The sequence below is a fragment of the Lichenostomus cassidix genome, chromosome 4 (genome assembly GCF_008360975.1).
Source record: "Lichenostomus cassidix isolate B80296 chromosome 4, HeHo_3.0, whole genome shotgun sequence".
Classification (NCBI taxonomy): domain Eukaryota; kingdom Metazoa; phylum Chordata; class Aves; order Passeriformes; family Meliphagidae; genus Lichenostomus; species Lichenostomus cassidix.
Genome location: NC_139484.1, coordinates 10,755,109 through 10,775,914, shown reverse-complemented (window position 1 = coordinate 10,775,914; position 20,806 = coordinate 10,755,109). Strand labels below are relative to the sequence as shown.

Genomic DNA, 20,806 nt, shown 5'->3' with positions numbered 1-20,806 from the left:
TGGAACATTCATCAGCTGATTACATGATGCCTTCAGCCTTTCATGCTCCTCTGCTGTGTGTGGATATATTTCAAAAACTGAGCTTGACTTTTCTATGTTCATTTGTGTGCCAATATTTTTGTCTTGTGTACTCAAACAATATTATCTTAAATTTATTGAAAAGCCACCTCAGTTGAAGTAGCAGTAAAATCCATGTTATGGGAAGGGGATAAAGTCAATTAGCCAATGATGTGTTTTCTTAAACTAATTTTTGATCTATTTGCATCCTGTATAGTGAAGAATCAGAAAGCTCTGTTTGGTCCAGGGTATGTAGAACAAAAATCATCATTGTGTTATGAAATTATGAACCCCAGGCAAGGAAGAAAACAAGCATTAAACTGAACTAAGTTATTATTCTGAGGAAACACGATGCTATCATACTTCATATGAGAACCTCTCATGGCTGGGGGACAGCAGCTTTTTCCTTCTCCCAGCAAGTCTGAAGTTAGTTTTGGCTTGAGGTGGAGGCAGAGGGTTGAGTATCTCCCAAAGACATTTGCTAACTTCATGTTGCTCAGTCAGCAGTCTGAAATGGATGATTGCACTGAGGTGGGTTTCTGGATGGTGTTGATGTTCTGGGTTGTTGGCATGGGGAGGATCTTGAAGAAGGAGCCTGCATCTCATAAAGATCCTATTGATAAAATGTGAATAAATGACCTCTGCATCTAGCTGTTATTGGTATTCTGGGGCATATTAACTGCATCTAAATTATTGCATAGGAAAGGCCTATGAAATTTATTTGACTTCAATGACCTCCTTAGAGAATGGGCTGTGTAATTTGCTGAATAGCTTTTTTTCTTTTCTTTTCCTTTTTTTTTTTTTTTTTTTTCAATATACCTTTATGAGTTTCCCTGTTAGGAACACTCTGATATAGGTTTACTTGATTTTGGCCCTTGCCATGGGCTTGTAAATTACTTTCAGCCACATACAGGACTGTGTGATACCTCCCAGAAGTCTGGAGCATAAAATAAATGAAGATAAAGTCTGGGCTGGGGTATAAGGCTATGGCTATTACATTTATTGCTCTTTTATGTTATCAGCCCGCTTCTCAGGTTCTGCCCCTTCTCCCAGACCTGCCTTTTACTTGTAGAGCTGCCTCTGAAATATTGGGGTCTCCAAAGCCTTGTTTATTAACCAGTCTGGGACAGAGAGGTCTGAATTGGCTGGGTTACCCTGGGTACTCAGAGGAGCCAGCAGTGTCACTGTGGTGTTTCATGGGACTTCTCCCCTGCAGCTCAGACTGAGCCACCCTTAATAACGCTGTGGCACAACTTCCCCTAGCATTTCCTAAATCGCTGCCATTGCCAGAAGCTTTTCACAATCAGGTGCTCACGGAAAGCTTATCACAAGCAGCTGAAAGAAACGCGTGACTGTACTGTCTGCTCTTGTGCATGCTGTTGAAGCTCATTTAATGCAATGTCACAGGCAAATAGTGAAGTCTGTGGATGTTAATTATGTTTTAATAATGTAATTGATTTTCTTATGCGTTAACTTTGACTTCACAGAGAAAAACACTCCCCCCCTCTCCCCCTAAAAAGGACCATTTTCCTATGGATGATTTATAGGTATAGCAATTATGCAAAATGAATAAATACATTACTTTGATATGATCACACACATGCCACCACCATGAACTGAAATTCTTTCTGTACTTTGGAGATCTTCACAGTACCATAAGAGCTGTGAACTGAAATAATCCTTTAACATTCTGCTAAAACTGAAATAAAGAGCACAAGCAGGACAGTACTGATAGGGTGACAGTGCTGTTAGAGTCCTGTTCTCAGCAATAGGTCACTAGATGGCAGCGATACACAGCAAAGCTGCCTTCCATTCTTAGCTCCTTAGTTTGCTCCTCAGAAAACTTAAAACAGTTTGAAAGGACAAAAAACCCCCAAAAACAAACAAAAAAACCCCAAAAAACCCTACCTGTGCATGCACTCAAAATGATACGTTTTAAATTCAAACTGTTGTATTATTTGTTTTCCTTAATAGCTTTGACTACAGAGTGAGGACATGTTCTTACTGGAAAACACATCTTAGAGCAGTCGCTAGTTACCTTTGTGAAAGGTTTGTATCTGGAATTGACTTGAAATGATGCAAAAAAACCCTTTCATTTTTTCCAGCACGCACCCTGATTAGCTCAAATGTTTGCTGCTGAAGCAGCCATGGGTCTTGTGATGGGTAGGATGCAATTATATGGCAGAGAATGGGACCTTAAATGCTCTGGGTAAATTTGGATTTGCAGGGTAACTGTCAGATAAATGTTATTGTAAACCTTCAGAAATGTGCTCAAAGCATCTTTCTCTGAGTATGCCGACTTTTGCCTGTTTTCTCCATTTTCTCTGCAGTGCATTTGAGCTTTCAGCTGATTTTGGACATGCCCTTCTTCTTTAGATTATTTACATTGTGATAAGCTAAGTGCAAAGGTTTTCTTCCTCTTCCTGCATTCCTCTGAAGCTGTTGGGTTCCAACACATCTCCCTTGCACAGGGAGCAACTCTGTACAACCTTAATATAAAATATGTCGCTGTCTTCTGGAAAACTATAGAAAGAAAGCAGAAATGGTAAGTGTCTAAGAGAAATCACAGTGGGCTACTTCTAAATAAAGTAATTCATGGTGAAAGTGCAAACTAAGCCATCCGCAGAAGTTGAAGAAATTACCCCCACAGCTCTGCTTCATCTTTCTGCGTGGCATAAACCATCCCTGGAGCAGAGATAGACTTGTGTCCAGGGCTCAGCTACCTCACTGCACCATACTGATGTGAATGGCTGGTCAAAGCACCTCGGGAAGATCCAGATCCAGTCCTACTAATGGCAACTGGGAGGCAGTTTGCATTTTAGTGATCCAGTTCTGGATCCAACCTGCAGTGAGGCACTAACTGCCCTTCTCATTTGATTGTTCTTTTACCCAAGGTTTGCTGTTTATGTCCATAGGCTACCTGGAGGTCTCTTTTTGTTTACATATAATCTGTATGCATGAGAAGTAGGCAAAGAGTTCTGTTTGTTCAAACACACCTTATAGTTGAGCAGTCACTCTGTTTTTCTAGAAGTTCTCCTTTCCAGATTTTCATGAAGCCCCTCTTCTTCATTTTTTTCCTTGCTTTTTTTTTCTTTTGGAGTTTGATTATATTTCCCTGGTTTGCTTTCTTTTTTTCATGTAGACTTTCCAAGAAACTCTGAGGAAGATTTTAAACTACAGAGTCATTAAACTAACATTTTGATTTTTATCTTCTTTTCATAACAGAAATTCTTCACTCTTAATGTCTTTTCTGAATAAAATTATTGACTCATAGTTATATTTATATGCCCAAAGTTGAATTTGCCCATTACTTTTTGACCAGGTAAGGAACCAGCTGAGATTGAACTGTGATTCAATATTGACAAAGCAGCAGCAATGCTTTTTTTGCTTGGAGAGATATTTGAAAGAATGAGTAGAGCTGGGCTGTGATTCATCCCTAGTGGGAATAGAAGCTGATGCAGCATCTTGGAGGGCACAGGACTGGGTGCAGCTTAACATGTCCGAGTTGAAGAGAAGACAGGCTGTGCGTTTGGTATTTAGATTTGGTTTTGTGCCTAAATCTCTTACTATGGTATTCCGTGGGCTTCAAAAATGCATGCTGTGAAATCACTTTGTATGTCCCATAGTAACAAAATTACTTCTAACTGTGAAGAAGCACTGGAAGAAGCAGGCTGAAGTGAGCCAGGGGATGCTTTCTGGTGCTCTCATGGCTGTCATTCAGAGAAGGTGCCTGCTGGGGGGCATTCTGTCTCCTTTATGGGCTGTGCACCTGGGGGTCCTGTGCCTTGAAACCAGGACATAGAAGACAGGTCTGGAGCATGGATGAACGTGCCCTGATGTATCTGGGATGCAATTAAGATGGAGAACTGGAAACAAAGTATTGTAGAGGGGTTTTGTAGTATAGATATAACCCAAGTGTCCATAAGATGTGGCTCTTGCATTACTGTAGTCTTCATATTGCGTGATAAAATCCTGTGACCATGAATGAGGAAGGAGTTTAAATGCCTGTGGTGCTTTGCCAGAGAAGAATTAGGGTAGGCCAGCTCAGGCTGATTGTAGGAATTCTCATCCTTCTTATGTCATAATCATTCTTCTCACCATGATGAAGTTTGCAGCCTGGGCTTTTCTTAAAGTCTGTCACTAGCTTTGCAATCTGGAGTGGCAGCAGTAAGCGATGGTGCTTTTCATCATCCACAGCCAGGCAGGAGACTGGGATCACTCCTGCTGAGTGGGTAATGGCCCTCCATCCCTCTCATGGCAAGGTTAGGCTCTAATTAAAACCAATCTTTGAGGAATTTACAGCTATTACAGAGCCCTCCCATCTGCGAGGTGAGCTTCTGAGAGAGGATAATGCTTGTGCTCATGTTTCTGCACTAGTTTCCTGCCCTCATCCAGGTGCAACTCAAGCTGTTGGTGATTATCTCTAAATCCCACCATGTCTGGGACCTGTTATCCAAGACATGGCCTCTCACCCCCATCCTGAGGTGTGGGGCATACAACTGGCTGTTTGTTCCTCAGGTGAAGATTTCCATGGGAGGTTGAAGGGATTTCCTATTAGAAAGCTTCTCATTTCAGGAATTTGCCCCTTACCCTTCCTCCCTTCTCTCCCCTTGACAGCCTGCCAGCACACAGGTCTTATGAATTTCCAACAGACTGTGTGGATTAGCTGTTGTCCTTTTTCTCTCTTTTGGTGCATGTCTTTTTCTGGTTAATGTTTGTGTAGCAGCAGCTTTCTCGAGGTGGTTATCTGCTAATGTCATGGGGTTTTGGTACTTGTGAAGGGATTCTCTACCTCTGTTTCTCTTCCCGCTAATTTTAAAACGAATTATTTGGAATAATTTCGGTTACTGTAGGCATAGAAACTAAACAACTCCATGAATGAAAATATGTAATGTGAACATACTTTTTAATAAATTAACAATAATTGGTTTTTGAATGGGTTTAAATAGTTACATAATTCATCAAATTGTTTATAGCTGTCTTACCTTCCAGTTTTATGATTTTAAGCTACTTGCAACACATGTACAATTCATGTCTATGATGTGTGTTGTTCCTTTCTCACAGTCTCTTTCCAAAGTATCCATAAAAGTGCATTAATAAGAAGTGTCATTAAACAGGGATTCATAGTATGTATTTGTGGGGGAGGAAAAAATTAATCTTCCTGTACAAAAAATCATCACTTGCACTTAGTTTAAGAAACTGAAAGAACTGTTTGGAATCTGATGGAGAGAGTCCTGAAACTTCTCCTTTTCTCTTGCCCTCACTTTTTTTCTTTTTTCCCCTATTGGCAGGATTTTCTTGTGACAGAGCACTGTTTCAGTGTCCTCATTAGGATTCTACAGAAAAACTTATTTCTTCTCTTGTCATCTTGAGGTTTATGGCTGCCTTCCCATTTCCTCTTCTGGAAGTTGTCTGTTCCAATACCACAACAGTAAAGATTTGGATTCATTAATATGGCACTGATCCTGGGTCCAGCAGGTTTTAATTGCAGTGAAATGGAAAGATGTTTCATGTGATTTGTCCTGGTATATCCCAACTGCTGAGTAATGGCTGGTATCACATTTGTTCTGTCAATCCTATTGGGCCATTTTGGAGTGTGGACAAATAATGAAAAATAGGTGTGGGCACCCATCCATTTTTTCTCTATAGCTGAATCCAGAACTGCTTAATTATGCATATATTACTGCAAAGGGAAGAATCTTTCTGTCATCATCTACAAAAATGGATGAGGCATCCAATCACATAAACAGTTTTACCTCTAGAAATTGTGAAGATCAGTGAAGGAGAGGAGAAGAGCTCTCTTTACTTGCAGAGAATTCCCTTATAAGAGTAAAACTGAACATTACCATGGCAGTTCTGCCACCTTAGTGTGGTGTGGTAACTTTCTTTGGCACGCAGTTGGCAGGAGGAAGGTTAGAGGGTTAGAGGATGATGCATGGAGCTAAAAAGGATTGGAGAGCTATGCAAGGACATAGCTGATGGGTCCATAGATGGGTCGACCACCAGCCAAACTCTTCTGGAACACTGAAGGAGATAAACAAGAGTACTGGATCTCTGAAACTCAAATGATAAGTATGTTGGGCATCTCCCTTCAAGCAGGACAGATCTCTAGGTTTTCCATACCTGTTTGTTCCTTGCATGCAGTTTAAGGAGGAAAACCTGAAGCTATCTCGCTCGATGGGAGTTGGTTGGATTGCTGTGAAAGGGCAGATAAAGTGCCATTCAAAACTTCCCTCAGAACAGCTTCTGCTTGCTCCTGGTTTATCCTGAAACAGCTGGTCTTGCCTCAGTTAGGCAGGACTTAATGAAAAAAGGAATTAACCACGATTCTTCAGCAGCATCATCTCCCACATTGTTATGCTTGTGAAAAGAAAGTAAACCAGCGGTGTTAGCCACAGGTTTTCAAGAGCTGTGAGCCCTGCAGGTTTTTCTCAGATCTTTCAGGACTGGAACTATGACTGGGGCAGTTGTATGAACATTCATGGATTTGATTATTCAAGAATGCTCTCACTCTACATGTGACCTGGGGCTTCGTTCCCAGGGTCACAGTGAAAATTCCTTTTGTATTCTTTTCTCCACACAGCACAGAGTGGCAACAAACATTTTCAGTATTTGTCATGCCCAAGGAAATAAACCAAAACCATCAGAATTTTCTTCTGGTTGCTGTTATCTCTAGAAAAAAAATTCTATTTCATGAAGGGAAGCTCAGCAAGGATGAACATGCGGTAGGATTTCTTCCATCACTAATGTGCAGTTAGAACATAGATGAATGACAACCACAGAGGGCCAAAAATATAATCACCAAATGATTGCAGAAAAATTGCTCAAGAATGGCCTTAAGCCTTTGAATAACTACAAAGAAGGCATCTTATGCTTTTGATTAATTCCTGAATATTCTTACCTGATCTCTCCATCTTTTGCTTTTCTGTGTTATCATCACCAAAACCCAAATGGAGACTACTGTAGATGTGCTCTCCATTTCAAATCCTGGATGGCTTCAACTTCAGTAAGTGCAAGTGGGAGAATTTGGCTGTCCACAGGTAAAGTTCAAAGGTTAACAAACAAGTGCTGTGGTAAACCCCTGATTGCTGAAGGAACAGGAGAAACCCTGTGATAACTGAGATGTTGGAAGAATTAGGGAAGGTGGCCAGGAGACTTCAGAGGTGACTGAGAGCCTCACAGTCACCTGGGTCCCCAGGGGTGCTCCATCAGTGGGAGGGAGCAGCTGTGCTCCTGTGCTTCTGTCATACAGCAGTGGCCAGACCTCAGCACATAAAACTGCTTTTCAGTGCTCACACTTTTCACTTAGTCTGTCAACAGCTGTGGGAAGATCTAGTAAATTATGTCAGGTGGAGGTTTCTTATAATCTGAGCTGTTAGTAACTGAGAATTTACAAACTCTGCTGTATGCAGCTGCAAAGAGCCATCCTCTAACTGGGAAACTACAAATATCTCATAACCAGCAATAAATATCTACAGGTTTCTATAACAACAACAACCACAGTACTCAAACACCACTGCAAGAAAATACTTGCAGTGTAGTAGGCCTAGGTCTGCTCAGTACAGAGAGTTAAAGAGGCTTGAGTAACCTTTTATTCTGAGGCTGAACTTGCCAGAGCTGATTCAGTTCTCCTGTAGCTTGAAATTGCTCAGCCAGAAGACTCCCATTCTCACGGTATGAAACTATTGCCTTAAAACTATGTTTAAAATGTAACAGCCTGTAATACCAACAACCTATGGTTCCAGAGCTCTGATTCACAAACCTTCACAGACTTCATCTACTGAGCCAGAAGTAGGGTACAATCTTTGGGAGAGGAAGCAATGAGCCCATCTTACTTTGTGCTTCCTATTTACAGTCAGAATTAATTAAAGGAGTGCAGCAATTGACCGTGTTCAGAGAACAGCAAACAGTGGCATGAGGCTGAGCTTCTGATTCTGCTTTACTTCTGGAAACATTGTGTGAGCACAGCCATAAATGTCTGGGGTTGAGCTCAGAGATTACTGCCTCTGTATTTCTTCTGCTGCGGTTAGATACAATATTTGGGATGGAGATAATTACAAGGAGATACTGAAAGAGTGGGACAGCTAGTTAGTGATCTGTAAAAGGTTTACAGGAGGATTTCTGCTGGTGTTAAATGGTCTTCAGTAGGTCTTTCAGGGACAAGGAATTTCAGCTGCCTCTTACACTGAGATGGCCATTAGATATTCACTTGGTTTGTAATCTTGAAGTATTTCATTGCACCACTTGTTTAGCAAAATCATGATAATGAATCAAACTAATGAGGTCTCAAAGCTTTATTTGTTTCTCAGGAAGTAGAGAAAGTTCTGTGTAGCTTCTGAGATATTGTTTTATCACTGTGTATCTTGCCAATTAGAAGGGGATAAAGAGAATAATTTCCATTTTAAAGCTGAAAGACCAAGGCACAAAGAAGGCAGGGCTTATTTAAATTCACCCTAAAAGAACTGGTATTCCAAATGCCAAGTTGGCAGAGGGTGACATCTCTAAATACTTAATAAATAAGCATGTGGGTTATGCTGTGGATGCAATGTGTGCTGTCTGAGAGACAAGTAAGCTGAGAGATACACTCTTTAGAATGCTTGTCTCAGAGGAAGTCTCAGGAAATGAATCCTCTTTCTCCAGGGAGTGTTTTGTCCTTGGTCACTTAAATGTCCTTTTAGTGCTGAATTTAGGAAACTGCTTATTGAAAAAGCCAGTGGTGTAAGAGCAAACTTCCAGAAGGCAGTGAGCTGTTACACACCACTCAGCCACATGTGCTAGTGTGGAGTGTGAGGGCAGGGAGGGTTGCTAGAAATGTATAATGTGTGAATTTATAGTTTAGAGGGAAAATACATCATTCTGCCAGAGATCCTTAATTGACATTGTTTTCATATCTGAACTTTCAGACATAGACAAGAGCCAAAAGAAAATAGAAGAGATTTCAAGTCTCAATGAGTATCAGGGGCTTAGAGCTAAAAATGAAATGCATCTATGTATACTTTGAAGAAAATGACATATATCTATATATACATATTCATAGGTAGTGAACAGCAGAAAGTGGGAGCTTTTTGTATGACACTATATTAGCATCTGCAAGTGTATGGCTTGCATGTTGAGAACTTGAAATTATTAGTAAAGGTAAAATTTAATTGCTAATAGTAAAACCTTTTCTGTTATTAATTGGGCTTTTAATACTGTTTGTGCTCGAGGGAAGCTGTAGTCACTTTCTGGGCATGGATATTAGGCAGGCATTAAAGTGATGCATTAAAAGTTACATGGAATGGAATTTTCACCAAAGCTGCAGATTTTTCTTTGTAACTTAAAGGTTTTAACCAGAAGTGGAGCGCTTTCTGAAGAACATAACTCAGATGGAATCTATAACTTTGAGCAAAAATTTGGAGTCAAGTTCAGCAGTCTGTCTTTTGGAGAAGGCTGTGCTGGGAAGATGAATTGGTTCCTTTCAGTTGCATGACTGAAGAAAGCTCTTGACTTTTTGTCCTGTAACTTAAAGTCTAAATATGTCTCCAAGAACAGGTATGTGTGGATGTGAGTTAAGAAATAGAGAAGATCTGGGAGAAAAAGAGGTTGCTATGATGGACTGTAAAAGACAGACCTATTCTGTATTTTAGCCAAAATTCCAGGCTAGTGCAATCTAGAAGGAATCTGCAGGAAAAGTGATGGATGTTTGCAGGAAGTCACTGAAGTTAGTTACAAAATCTCTTCCAGTGGAAGTACTGTGCCTGGACCAAGTATGATGAACAGAGTGAGAGGGCTCACCTACCTGCTTGGAATTGTTTTGCTTGACTAAATACTTGTCTGGAGGCAAAACAAAACACTCCCTCACAAAAAGCCCAGATAAAAGTAGTGGATTAAAAAAGTACCTTTTCTCAGGTAGATAAAAGGCAAAGGAGTAAATGGAAACCAAGGAACTATAGCCCAAACTGTGAAATTACAGTCAGATGACTCACCCTTAGCATGCAGGAGGAAATGGGTTAATCAAGACGTGGAGCAACCACAACATTCCACCTGTGATAGAGAATGTAAATCAGTGGTAAAAATGGTATGCAGAGCTCCAGGGCTTGCTTAAATACTTCTTTCTGTAAGAAAAATTAAAAAAAAGAAGGATTACAGTGCATATTTTACTCCTACAATGCATTTCGAAGTATGTTTTGTGAGCCACTCATCCAGGAAATAGAGCCCATTCTGGACCAAGCAATGTCTGTTTTGATTGTGATGTTATGAAATAGTCCTTTGCTGCAGTTCTGCATGTATGCAGTTCAACAGGTCCCAGAAATAATAAGGAAATATAGGGTTACTGTAGGAATTCCTTGGTTAAATTAGCATATGAGACAGGAATACAGTGCATATTCTAAAGACTATCCCAGGTTATGTGGGATAACCTGCACGTTGCCTTTGGGAGAGGGCTGGGGAAGACTTGCCATTGAAAGATCTGGTGTGCCAGGTGTGCATAGAAAATGATTATACAAAATCTGTGGCTAAAGCCATCGTAACACAATATTTCATATTCTGGCCCCCAGAACTGTGATGGGGCATGTTCGTGCAGGAAACAGATGGGCCTTTAAACACACAGATCATCTGAGGCAAGATGAGATTTACCTGCCCTAAATTAGATGGCTCAGTCTAAGTTAGTCAGCCTAAGCTCACCTCATGGTCCGTGGGGTGTAATGGCTCAGGGGCAAGTCATCTTAGCCTGAGACAGGCTCTGCAGCAAACAAGTGAGTTTATTTTTGCAAGTGCCAAGCTGTCTGTGGCTTCATAATTTTGTCCCTTTTTTCTTTTTTTTAAGTTAGCATTTAAAATTTCTCAGGCAGAAAGCACAAGAGCACAAGAATCCCCTTCCTTTCAGTACATTTAAGAGCTTGAAAACAGAAGGAAGCATTTCACTGTAGGTCCTGACCATTTTTTTCTCTGTGTCTTATTCTAAGCTGTCTGGAGAATCAAAATGTAATTTTATTCATTGAGGTCCCATGGAACGATTCTCAGACTTTTCTACCAAATATAAATTATTTTTTTTTTTAAAGCTCTGACTAGCAGTGAGAAAGGAGAATGGAGTGCCTTACAACTTCATCCCTCGTGTGGTACTCCTGAATCAGAGTATACTATAGGAGAAGATGAAATTCAGATTTTGTTCTGGTAGGTTTACCAGATGAAAAGATGTGTAACTTGTAATAACACCGTGTAACAAACAAGATATTGTTTTAGTCAGAATAGATAAACACAGAGCAGATACTTCACCACGTCTTACTGTTGCTGCTTGGCACACTTTCCATTTAGTTACTGTAGATCAGGCTCTCAGTTTGGAATAAAAAAAATCTTAGGTACTGGCAAGTGCAACTGAAAAATTAAATTTAAAGAAAATCAGGCAACTCAAGATGAATGAGAGTAATAATTTAGGCAATAACTGTGCATGTGAAGTTGGTTCTGGAAAAATCAGGTTGATTTCCAGCTAGCTGGGGTATTTCAGTATGGCTCACTTAGGTCTTGTTATCCAGATCAAATATCAGAAATGGAAAATTTCAGATACAAACTTCAAAGAGGCTCATGAAAAGTAGTTTTGAAGGACCTTCTTTTTCCCCCACTCATTGAGGCAAAGAGAAATGATAAGCACAGTTTTTGTTGTCTGTAAATTAATAAGAACTGTACTGTTTTGTAGCAAATTAACACTAAATAATTGGAGGACACTACACACCCTTGCAAGTTTAAACACAGCACTGCACAGGGTGACACTAATTTTCCCCCATCTAGAACACATCATTCATGTATCTCTTGGTCTTTTCTGTGATGGCATAACCAGCCTTCTTCCCTTTTAGAGATGTTTCACCTAAGCACATGATCGCTTTCTTAAAATTTTTACTTTTTTAAAATTATGGCACTTCCATGGTTTCTCTCATGAGCTAATGCTCTTTAAGGGATGCTCGTACAGAATATTCTGTTAAACAGCACCATAAGAAGCCTTGTAAAAATCCTATTTAGATGGTGAACTTTCAGAAGGTACTACTTTAGAAAAAAATGTGAAGTTGGAGCAGTCATAAAGAAAGGGGTTTTCAATGATTTGGTTTCTTGAAAGATGATTACAATGCATCTAAACTGCATGTCTCTACTCTTTTCTGGGTTTACTAAGTTAGTTTAATGCCATTTCTTTTTTATTCTGTTGCATTGCTGCTTTAATATTCCTCTCAGACTGAACACCATATTTTATGCCTTATCTTTTGCACCATAGGTTGTTCCTTAGTTTTGCAATACATTGATCTGACTCAATTAAAGGACCATGTGTTTGATAAGAAAAGGTTCTCAGACCATGTTAACACATTGCCCTTAAGTGGCATGTTAAAAACCTGGGTGTCTGTTCAGGTACCTGACAGGAGAATATTCAGATATGGCTTTCATGGGATATTCTTAAAAAAAAAAGGGGAAGGCAACTCAGGAAGTGTTAAGGGTGGCTTTAGGTCATGCAGAAAGAAAATTAGAGAGGTGAAACTTAATCAGAACTAAACTTAATCAGAAACTTAACTCAGAACTTAATCTCGCCACGTCTGTAAAGGATAATAAAAAGGTGGGTTTTTTTTTCCTTTTTTTTCTTTTTTTCTATAAATACATTAATACCAAAAGGAAGAGCAAGGAAAACCCCCATTCATTATTGGATGTGGGGGGACAAGGAAAGGTCTGAGGTACTTAATGCCTTCTTTGCCTCAGTTTTCAGCAATAAGACTGGTTATCCTCAGGACAGCTGGTGCCCTGAGCTGGTAGATGGGGACAGGGAGCAGAATAGACACTCCTGTCCTGAAATCCTGGAGGAAGCAGTCAGAGACCTGCTGAGCCATTTCCTTTCCAACTGAATTAATTTATCATGCCTTAATACTAATCTTTGTTGAACCAACTTAGCCATAGGAAAACACCAATGTAAGAAAAACTATCAGCAGCACAAGAATGGAAACTAATCAATGCTGATAGGGTTTGGGTAGTTGTAGCCCCAAAGTGGAGTTACTGATGGTTAAACCACCATCTAAACATTTTCTTCTGAGTTGAAAGATGAGAAAATAATCAGAGAATGTTTTGTTTTCAAATATGTTGGAATAAAACTGGTAAGTTTTTAAGCCCTGAGAATACTGTTGCTCCCCTGGAGTACTTTTATTTTTTATGACTGCAGCCTGGAGCATCCTGGTGTGAGTCAAACATTTTATGTTTCCCATTGTACCACAGGGGTGGGAGCTGCCTTGTTTAACTTTCCTCTCTTTGACTTTTGCTTGCATTTCTTTTGGGTGGCACAAACAGTTCAGGACAGACCCCTTTTGTTTTGTTTTTTGGTGCTTTTACAAAATTTTATTACTAAGAAATGCTACTGACACACACAAAAGGCCAGCTTTTTGGGGACAACAAATCACTTTCTGCTGTTTGTGTTCCCCATCTCTACATTTCCTCCTTTGTCTCTTCCCTCAGTTCTTCCTACAGACACTGAAAAATGACTGCAGTGATGCTCCTGAGTGTTAGTGATGACATGAAGGTTTCAAGGCCTTGCAGCCAGAGGATCTCTTGGCTGAACTGCAGGCCAGGTGAAGCTATGGCAGGGAAGATTGTGATGCACTTTTCCATGCTGTTCTGCCAGGATAGTGCGTACTTTTTTCCATGTGCATTTTTCCCATACGGGTTCTGGATTTTTGTTCATCAAACCCCCGGTAGAAAGTGGTTTAGGATGAGACATTTCCATTTTGTTCATAAAAGCAAAGAATATTTTTAATGAATTTCTTCCAGTATTTTTCTGGAACCATCTGTTTAGCAATAAACCTCTAAAAAACCAAGAGCACAATATTTCTTTTCTCATTATTTAATATTATATTTTATATAAAACACCAGAGGATTTATTAAAGTGAATAATTTCATTGCCTTTTTAGAATGAGAAAAGTTTATTAGAGTACACAGGGTCATAAAGCCTTTTCCTATAAACATCTTAATTGATCTGTTTGAGCTTCACTCTGCTCTTTCAAACCCTTCAAACACGATCACCCCCTTGTGCACTCCCAAGGATGAGTGAGGATACAGGATGGCCCTTGTGGACAGATTGTAAAAAACCCAAATACATGACCTTCAAAATCAATCCGTGCTGAAGAACTGGAGTATTTTGCTTTTTCGTGTTGGTTCATATGTTCCTTAGAATTCAGTTGAATTCCAGATTTTATCTTGACAATCAGTGAAAACCTGGCCATGGAACGGTCATCATGAAATTTGAACAGTATGATTTTGCTGAAATGGTTAAGAAATTTTGTAATTTTCAAAGGAAAGGGTCTGGAGTAAAGTATTGTTTAGGTCTGTTGCCCAGGGAATCCACACATTTGTTATGTATGCAGAATTCTCTCACTTAATTTTGCTCCCCATAGGCTGGAAAGATGCACTTACATGATGTTTTTCTCTGTCTTATTACTGATCCAGCTGTATCCATTAGAAAAATGTTGGAGTACATGTGTCCTTTAGCAGCATGATTAAAAGAGAATTATATTGTTTCACGTCTCAAAACGTCCTTTGGCAACTATACCTTCTTATTAATTTATTGAAATTGGCAAGTTGGCTGTGTGGGAAGAGGTTCAAGAGTTGCATCAGTTTGATCTGGATTAGTTCCTGACTGGATGTGAGATATTTCTGTTGTAGGCAACTCCTACTCAACTTGAAATGCTACCTGCCCATGTTTGGAGCTGTTTGCCATCTGAAACTCTCAGTAGAATAGCTGCAACTGGATCTCAATTTATAGCATAGAATTGCTACAGAAATGCAATGTTGAATACATCACGTGTGCTTTTTAGGAAATGTAGCTGTTAATGTAATCTCCAAAAGCTCTGGTCAGGCCTTAAAGGTTGGGGGGGAGGGGAAAGAAACCAAGAGAAAAGGGAGAGAAGTGAAAACAGAGAATGGATGAAGAAAAGTTTGACTTTAATTATTAGTTATAATGCTTTTTAACTGATTATCAAGAGAGATAAAGTGCAAATGATGAGGAATTATGGAAGATAATTGCAACTAATCTAAAAGTTTAAATGAATTGGCTTTGTCTATGTCCAGGAAACTTTCTAGTGATACGTTATGTATGTAAATCTTAATTATACAGTAATAAGGGGAAATCAAGCTAGTTTTCTGAACAATTTTTAATGTAAGGAAACAAACATGTCCTGAACAGAAATAAGATCTCCATAAACCTTTCTTTCCCTTTTTGACTGTAATACTAATGATAGTATCTACTCTTTGAAATTATTACAGTAAATTATTTGAATAGACTTGTATTATGGAAAGGTTTGTAAATGCTCTCAAGCAAATGTTAGTTTAATGCTTTGACTTCTGCCAAAACAGAACTAAGTAGTTTTGTGGGGGTTTTTCTGGGAGGGAGGGGGTTGGTTTTTGTTTGGTTTTTTTTTAAGCCTGTGCTGTAAATAGCACAGTGTCATATTTGTTTGCTAACTGGTTAAGACAACACCTGAAAAAAATCAGTGGGAAGTAAATTATCCTAGGATGAGAGGGTGTGACACACCAAAGACAGGGACAGACTACCAAAGCTTCTGAAATCTTTAGAACATAAAAAACCTTTTCCTGTCTTCTTCTCCAGCAGAAGTAGCATTTATTTTTGGCTATGTACCTGGACACCAGACATAGAAATATCTGGGCTCTTTCCTGCCTGAGGAAGAGAGAAAGACACAAGCCAGATTTATTGGCTGACCTACAAGCTTTACATTTCATTTCTTCCTGGTCACATTTCTTGAAGATGTTGCTTTACAGACAGGGTGGTCAAAACAGCAGTTCCTCTGCTGATTCACAGCAATTTGGTTATTTACAGACTTATATTCAAAAGTATCTGTTCAGGTGCTGCATTCAGAGGAACACATCCTCCCTCACAAAAATTGATGTACACAAAAATACTTTGCACAAATATTCCCAGAAAGCAAACCAAAATGAATGCTTGCTTAATAATCCAGGAGGGAATTCCCAAAGGGCTTAGCATTGCTTGGATCGTGCTCCTGGATGTTTGTGAGATCTTTCACTGCAGGTAGTGGTACAAAAAGAGTCAGTTAGCTTGACCCTTTAGAATAATTTATGAATTATTGTTTGTTTTCTTCAGAATCAGTTGTCAGTGTGTGAGGGGTAGATGTTCTTCTGATGTTGGATGAAAATACCATCAAATGTCTGCCCTGGAATTTCATTGTGAACTTAGACTCTGAGGCAGTCTCTAGGTAGCTGGGGAGATGGTAAGAGGAAGCACAGATATACACTAATTTTTGGCCCTGGCATATTTTTGGTGCAAAAGAAGATGGTTCTTTCCAGAAGAGTTGTCCTGAAGCATCTTCAGAGGCATGGCCACAACTGGCTCATTTTTTGGAGGCAGATGAGGAAGTATGGAAATCAGTCTCATAGCTCTCAGAGAAATGCAGAATACATGTACCATTAAGTAAGGCTGCCCCAGGTGATGGACAAAGCCATTTATTCCTAACCAAAAAAAAAAAAACTTAACAATATTTGACTTTAAAATGAAAAATAGACACATGACCTTAACACTGATCTATGACAGTTTATGGAGTGGTGATATAGATTAATGTAAGTTTTGCAACATGATTTACTCATTAACGATGGTAGCATCCAATCATATGTCTAACATATATGTCTGAAATTTATATAATGACTGATTATGTATGTCTATACAGTTGCAGACGTGTACTCTCTCTGTAAATATATATGAATATGCATGGGGTTTTGTGTATCATACCTGTCATTTAAATATACAAAGACACATGAACTTTACAGAACTTTCCCATTTTGGGAGGTTTCCCAAGGATTTTCATACCCACGGGGATGCATTGGCTTCCAGCACCAGTGTGACTTGTAGTTACAGGAGTAAATGCATGTATAAAACCAGAGGCATTTGGCATGTGCTTGCATCCCTGTCTTAACTCATCCCTCTCAGCATAATAAAATAACAGAGGAGCTGAGATGGCATGAGTTGCTATATACATCAAAACCAGGGTGCAAACTCTTCCTCAGCTGTGCTTATGTGCAGGAATCATAGACCCATCATGCTGTGTATTCACTTGCTGTAGTTACCTGGATTGGTTTAAGCTGGGATGTTTATCATCTACATAGGATTTTCAGAAATCCTTTACCACACTGCTGAAACAAGAGACAGAAAGAGAAAATACCAACTTCAACATTTCTCTTAGAAGACAGTATTTTCTGAGAGCTGGAGGGAAAGTACTGTGGCTCAGAGCTGCTGATTACACTGTAACTCATGAATTTTTAGGTAATGAAGTATTTTGCCATGTAAGCAATTAAAGATCCTGTCACCTCTTGAGCTGGTGATTCCAGAATCACATTTGTGCCTTTGTGAGGCGTCATGAAGCCACACAAATTTCTGTGTCTGTTCAGATGCCAGACTCCTTCATTTCCAGCTGGTACACTTACATGGGGTGCAGAAATGGCTAGAAAGAACCTGGAGCCTCAGTGAGGAGTTCTCAGTAAGTCTGTGGTGTCATCTACTGGCTATGGTCGAGATGGGATTTGATGGGGGAAATCGAGTATTGTTCTTTCCACAGCAGCAGGGAAGATACTGTTTAATGGCTCAAGGCAAGAGCTTCCTAAGTGGGCTTGTGTCTGGATATGATTTAAAGAATTTCTTGTGTGAAGAGTAAAATTTATTATCTGAAAAAGCTGTAAGATGACTGGTTCTGCACACCCTGGTATTAAGGATCTGTCAAAAGAGGACAGATCTAGCCCGCAATGATGTGGAAACCGGAATACTAAAATAGCTGACTGTTGAAATAAAATGACAATAACAGGATGAGATGACAATCAAAAAAATCTTTTAAAGCTCTAGAAATAGATTTTCCCCTGAACAAAATAATTTCCTTTACAAGTAGGATCAGAACTTTACACAGTAGAAGAACACATCTGTCTTTCTTCTGATTCCTAATTTCTTGTTCTCTGGGCACCTAGAATGGCAAGGAACTCGGCATCCCAAGCAGGTCTGTTGTTTGGTTTTACTACAGTATATGAATAAATTTGCTTTCAGCTGGGAATTTATTCTTGACAAACAAGCTGTTTTACAGCCAAGCAAGATCTATAACCCCAAGTGCTAAACCACGGGCGCCAGTTCTTTCAGTGCATGAAACGATCAAAATTTGAAGGCGACAACAAATTGGTTGTGAAATGAAATTCCTCCACCAACATCAGGAGGATTTTGCAAGTAATCCTTGGTTCAGTCACCAGGTTATTTTACCTATGGCCCCTCTGCTTCTGGTGTAGATGTTTCCAGTACTGAAAGGAAACTGTGAGTGGAAGCTTTCAGATGCAGCATGATTAAGTCAAGGATATAAAGATATGGATCTCTGAGGAGGACGTGAACCCCAGTAGGACTGATTTGCTTTCCAGTTTTTTAAGAGCTCATGTTAAAACACACAGCTCTGTCAGTAGAGCTCAAGAGGTAGCTCTTACATTGCAGCTACACGGTGTCTGTAATAGGGTTCAGTTATCATGCTAATGGTAAGTGAGGGATCTGCAAAAATTTTCCAGATTTCTAGGAGAAAAAAATAAAATGAATGCAGTCTGCTTCACATAACTGTCTGCAGTGAGCAATAAAATGGCTGTAACAGGGATCATTGCTTCGCATATGGAAAAAAATATAGGTTTTCTATATACTTGTAATGCATTTGCTTAAATTTATTGCACCTGTATTTAAAATATATATCCCCTGTATAAAATACTGTCTGTTTAAAATGGAACAACTTTGCCAATTTTCATAATATTTCAAATATGTGGTATAACAAAATGCATTCAAAGTATCATTAAAAACTGATACTTTTGGAACATTTAAATGTAGTTATTTGTTTTTCTCAAGTATCTTTAGAGAAGCATGTGTGCAGAGCATTTTTAAGATACATAACTGAGAAGCAAAAAAATGAAGATTCCCCCTCCCCTCCTGTGCAACCTGTGGCAAGATTTAGTCCAGAATAATACTGTACAGCAGGCTGAAGGTATGTTTGTGTTTTGTCTCCTTGGGCTTTGTGTAGTAGCAATATAATATTTTCTACTGGCTAGATTCAGTATAAAGTCCTGACTTTTCCGTATTCTGATGATGCCAATTATCAGTCCTGGGCTTGACTAAACCCAGATAAACCAGGTTTACAGATGGTTTTTTTGCTGCCAAAGGAGTGCAAAGCAGCTGGAACTTATTGGTGAATCTGGCCTTATATCTTTTCAATGCATTCAGAAATCCATGTGTTTGGTTGGTGTTTTTTTTCAAACTTACTGCAGGTTGCTGTGGGAAAGGCTGGTTTGTCTCCTGAAATGAGAAGCCAACGTGGTTCAGAACTCAGAGCTCCTTGATGTGCAGTACTTGGGCCAAGCTCTGCCTTCACATGTTGAATATAACTGCACTTGCTTTTGCACTTGCTTTGACAGACACATTTTATCCCTGGAAGTTGCTCAAAAGTGAACCTGGAGCACTAATTCCCTGGTGGCAGCTTAAGGAAAATAGAGAGAATAACCGAAGGTACAGAAAGTCCTACGATGGCCAAATGGTGTGGGGGTGAGTAAGCTGTGCCTAAAACTGAATGGGAAATGGATTTCCCAGCCCACAGGGAAAAAAAATAAAAAAGTGAAATGGGGATTTAGAACTTTTCATACTTTGTATCTGGGTAGTAATAACAATTAATAAAAAAAACCCCAAAAAACAAGACCATTCTATCCTTTGGTTAAACTTATAGATTACTTCTGTTTTGCATGACAGAGGTTTGAGACGCCTTATCTCTGAGTCAAACCAGGACTTAAATCTGTATTCCTGAGATTAATCTGTCACATTTCAGATATAGGACAGAGGGGAAGTAGTAAGAAATCTTGGGGCTGGAACACAATTTGTGTCTTGGACATGAAACATTTTAAGTTTAAATTGATACATTCCTACAAAAGGTTTGGTTTTGACAAATCTGTGCTATTTGAAGAGAAACACTTTTCTTAAATAATAGTAATAATGGTAGTAATGATGATAATGATACTACTACTACTACTACTACTACAAAAAATAATTTAAAAAAACCTGGACAGCTGGGGAAGGTGCCTGATGATTTCAACACACCCTTTTTTTCTCTCCCGGCTGTTTAATTATTCCATGTGAAACATTTATCAGAAAGGACTGAGCCTGTTTCTAAACAAGCTGTAGCATGATTCAGAATGTGAAAACATCTTGTGGATATTAGGGCACAGGAACACTAAGAACCTTCTTTAAAGCCTCACCAAGAGGTCCTGACAGTTGGAAATGGAGCAGGCACCTTTTGATGCTTCTTCCTGCATTTCGTCCATGAACTACTTTCTGGCTCCTTGATAGCCCTGTAGATATTTTGAACTGTGGTATTTTCCTATGAACTGAGCATTTTCTCTTTTCCTTTTCTCCTGGATGTGACACCTGCCACTAAGTGCGTGATGGTGATCATCGATCGAGTCCCTCATGTTGCAGGAAGGAAAGGTAGAAGGGGTGGAACATTCTATGGCTTGCTCCGTATTGGACACAGATATTCACGTGATTTCCAGATCCTCACACGCCTCAGCTGCTTGTCAAGGCAATTCTCTCTTGTAGCCCTGTACTCTCTTTTTTACCCTGGAAATTCTTATTTCCTACCTCCCTTTCCTGCTGAAGTACTTTTTCCTTTGGGGAAGGTGATGGACAGGTAGTTTTCACTTTTGAGATGTTTGACTTCTGTAGGTACCTTCTTGT

General features: G+C 39.4%; 1 long non-coding RNA gene across 1 annotated transcript in view; it reads left to right on the top strand.

Moving 5' to 3' along the window:
• Positions 1-19,753, top strand: part of LOC146437842 (uncharacterized) — a 37,963-nt gene extending 18,210 nt beyond the window's left edge. Inside the window, exons 2-4 of the long non-coding RNA XR_014851987.1 lie at positions 2,388-2,602; positions 18,935-19,070; positions 19,498-19,753. This is a non-coding gene — a long non-coding RNA (uncharacterized LOC146437842). The remainder of the gene's footprint in view (positions 1-2,387; positions 2,603-18,934; positions 19,071-19,497) is intronic.
• The last annotated feature ends 1,053 nt before the right edge of the window (positions 19,754-20,806 follow it).